This window comes from Oncorhynchus nerka, unplaced genomic scaffold (genome assembly GCF_034236695.1).
Source record: "Oncorhynchus nerka isolate Pitt River unplaced genomic scaffold, Oner_Uvic_2.0 unplaced_scaffold_2284, whole genome shotgun sequence".
Lineage (NCBI taxonomy): Eukaryota > Metazoa > Chordata > Actinopteri > Salmoniformes > Salmonidae > Oncorhynchus > Oncorhynchus nerka.
The window spans coordinates 17,853-22,080 of NW_027039011.1; the positions used below are offsets into that span (position 1 = coordinate 17,853).

A 4,228-nucleotide genomic window follows, 5' to 3' on the forward strand; every position below is an offset into this window, starting at 1 on the left:
CTGAACCGCATCTCTACTTTTTTAAGGTACAGTATCTGTGACCAACAGATGCATATCTGTATTCCCAGTTATGTGAAATCCATAGATTAGGGCCTAATTTTTTATTTCAATTGACTGATTTCCTAATATGAATTGTAACTCAGACAGATAATCAGATTATCTCTCCCTCTCCTCCTCCTCCTCCTCCTCCTTCTTAGTGGGTAAACCCAATGCTGTATGTCTTACAGGACCAGAGGAGCACCTGCAACTCCCAGGGATTCTGATCCAGAGGAATATGTGCAGCGAGGGAGGGGAGGACAAGCTGGGCACAGAGGCTGAGCTCAGTCAGATTCACAGATCATAAGGCACCTATCATCACAACATCTTTACAATGGGCATGTGAGAGTAATTAGTGATATAATTATCCTGATTTTTCATTTTTTCCACATGAACACTAGCGTGTGATATAGTTGTGATAGTCACCTCCAGAAGGAGGAACCCAAAGGGCAACAGTGTCTGAGTAATTTCTCCACAGAAAACATATTTAACCAGCTGAAGTCAATTCTCTGTCTCGAATCAACACGGACTGTTTCAGGACATCTGGGGGTTGTTAGGAACACTAATGGTGTTCTGCTACATTGGCACATCTCCATGCCCTGTGATGGGACTGATTGTTTGTGTCTGTCTGGATAGGCCAATATAGGGAGGATATAGGGAGGATGAGACTATAGGTCATTGGGTATTAGGGCACTCAAAGAAACATATCATTCATTTTTAAGCAATGCCACCGACCATCAGACTTAGGATTATGAATTGTGATAATTGTATCAAGTTTTGTTTTTTAAACGTGTAAATTTGTATTACTGTAACCTACTTATTTGAGGAACATTACATTTTGGAGTTTGGGGTTAGGGTTGCAGGAACGCTCAGATTTGTGTAAATTGGGATGATCTCATCCTCCCAGGAAGCTAATACATAGGCTAAAGACCTGAATTATTATGTAGAAGCATGGAGCTCTTTATGGAAAGGGAAACTGAATTCCAGGCTGAGACAACTTCCAAAGACTGGGTGCTTACTGTATATAACAAGTAGGCCTATCCCTAGTGCAGTCCAATGTAAACATCTGTTAGCCTAATACAGTACAGACAACCTACTGTAGCAGCCTGACACGCTAGAAATGATTTGAATTCTAATGACACATCCAACCTTTACACACACACACACACACACACACACACACACACACACACACACACACAGAACATACACACAGTCAACTATGATGTTCTATTAATGATTCCACTACCCACTTTATATTTGTAAATAGTCCATTATTACTATGCATACTACCTCTTCTATTACTTCTACTACTTTTATTTTTGTAAACTATTTTCGTTGTTATTGTTTATTATTTATTAATGTAGGCCTACTGCGTTGTTGAGGGAGCTATAGCACATAATCATTTTGCTGCACCTTTTATACCTGCTGTAAACTGTAGCTATGTGACAAATACGTTTGACTTAGATTTAATTCGATTTTAGCTGACCGAACTAAATAAAAAACGATCGCGTTATGCTAAAAAAGAAAACAATATTTACATTTTTTTTTTAATTATACAAGTGATCATATTTGAGACTTCTCGCTAGGTGTAAGGGCTCTCCTAGTCCAAGAAAAGCGGCAGCCGCTGTACGCGCGGACTGTGGTGCGGAAGCTCCACCCCACCTCTCCCATGCGAATATAAAACCCAGAGAAACCACTGCAACACTCATCAGTAGACTTATCCTGCGCACTTCAATCAAATGAATGATCAGTAAGTTGTGTCTGTTTAAGTTCTAGGCCTACGTTTCTTTAGCCTATGGTCCTATTTTTTATGGATGGAAATCATTGAGTTTTTGGACATTTAGGCCATTTTGTTTTGACATAGATGTGATGTCAGTATTTGATACGCATTTATTCATTGTAATTTCGAAGTTTAATTAGCCTAAACATAACTTAACTTGCTCACTCAGACTCGCTTTTTATTGTTATTTGAGAAGTTAAGATCAGATATGGTAGGTAAATCATAACAATAGTATAATAGCATATCAACGTTTCTCATTTAGTCAGTGTATGGATCTTTGTATTTGTTTCTCTGAAGAAGAACACTCGTGCGTAAAGTTGCTGCCCTCCTCTTCGCTCTCCATCAGTAAACCATGCACCCGTTTAACAGCAGTCTCAGTAACTTCAGTATGATGATGGAGGTTGAGGGACACGCTCCGGGATGAGAAACTTGCTAAAGTAGAGATCGCGCTGCTCCAGTGTTATCTTCGTAAGCGCCTCTATCCTGAACACCGGGCTATTACTGGTTCTGTGGAAGTGGGCGCAAACAGGTCTCCAGGATGCGTGTCTTCGTGTTCCATCTGTGCATCGCAGACCTGGTGGTTGCGTTTTCCAGGTTTGCCCGCAGCTCATGTGGAAATTACTGACAGGTTCATTGGACCAGACCTGGTGTGCCGCTTGGTGAAGTATCTGCAGGTAGTGGGCATGTTTGCGTCCACCTACATGATTGTGGTGATGACCATTGACCGCTACCAGGCTATATGCAACCCCATGGTCAAGTTTCAGAGGAGGCACGCGCGCTGGAACATCCCAGTGTGCGTCGCCTGGACGATCTCCCTCGTGGGCGGCCTGCCTCAGATGTTCATCTTCTCGAGGGTCCAGGTGGCGCCAGGGTGTTCGACTGCTGGGCGGACTTTCCAGCCCTGGGGCCTGAAGACCTACATCACTTGGACCACGCTGGTCATCTTTGTCTTACCCATTTTGACTGTGGTGGTGTGCCAGGTGCAAATATGTCGAGCCATCCAGGTCAACCTTTATCTAAAAGACGCATCAGGAGGGGGCAGCGGAGTGGCCTTTCGACTGCCCTCCAGAACCAGCAGCGTGGCCGGGGTATCCAAAGCACGAATCAAGACCGTGAAAGATGACGGTGGTTATTGTGTTCGTCTATATAATCTGCTGGACTCCGTTCTTCATGGTCCAGCTTTGGTCTGTTTGGGACATAGACGCGCCGACGGAAAGTAAGAACACGGGATATCAATCTTATTATAACTAAATAATAAAGTTAACAATTATGACTGTTGATGTAGCCTAGTGCTTTATTGTTTACACGCCCTCTGATTTTAGGTAAGCTAGTCTACCTGTGCGTAATTTCATCTTGTGTTATTGTCATTGTAGCGACACCCGTTCATCCTGATGCTGTTGGCGAGTCTGAACAGCTGCACAAACCCCTGCATCTACCTGTCTTCAGCGGCCAGCTGCCCAAGAAGCTGGAAACGGTGCTGTGCCGGAATCCGTCCAAAGTGAAAGACTCTATTAATGATGAGGCCGCGGTGGTCAGCTCGCTCTACGTGAGCTTCAAAAGCATTTCCGACTCCAAATAGAACGCACGGTTTTCAAATCCCCACGGTGTGTTGGGATGCAAGTGACTAGAGGCACGCACAGTCAATCAGGTAACCAACGGCGAGTCAAGGGCAGTTCTAATGACGGGCCATTTACTCCCTCGATATCATGGTCAATATGTATCAAGTGATCTTTCGGGGACATTAAAGCACTCACTATAATGGAGCCAGAAATAGGTAGGATAATTGTGAGCGGACCGTAGGGTATTTGCGCAAATACGCGCCAAATCCTGGGGGGTAAACCCCCGCTAATGGATAAAGGCAGGCGGTTGGTGCTGTAGGCTGGTGCTGGGCGTCACAGGGAGCTAAATCACGGTTGTAAAACCTCTGTCAGACAACATAGTAATGAGAGACATTGTGACAAGGTGTGGTCAACAGGTCGGTGGAGTCCAGAAAATAGATTCGTTTGGTACCTTATGTGAATAATTTTCCAAATCTAATCTAACAAAATCCATGTTAACACCTGCAAATTGTTTGGCAAAATATTGTGTAGCAGGCATATAGAATTAATTTACTGCCTGTTATTATTTTTATATTTCATAAATATATTGTAAACGATCAAACTTTCATCATCAACATTGGAGAAGCTGTTTAGTGCTTTTATGAATTTTTATTTGATTTATTTAACCTTTATTTAACTAGGCAAGTCAGGCCAGGCAGAGACATGGTGAAATAATCCTTTACAAAATATAAACTGTGTGTTCACAGAGACAGTTCGTGTTTGATGTAGCTTAACAAGACAGGCCGACAGGCCAACTTTAGAGTGACCAGACAGATTTTTGGTCAAACTTAACTTTGTACATATAAAAAAC

General features: G+C 42.9%; 1 pseudogene; it reads left to right on the plus strand.

Moving 5' to 3' along the window:
• Positions 1-2,171: 2,171 nt before the first annotated feature.
• Positions 2,172-3,398, plus strand: LOC135567251 (vasopressin V2 receptor-like; annotated as a pseudogene).
• Positions 3,399-4,228: the final 830 nt, after the last annotated feature.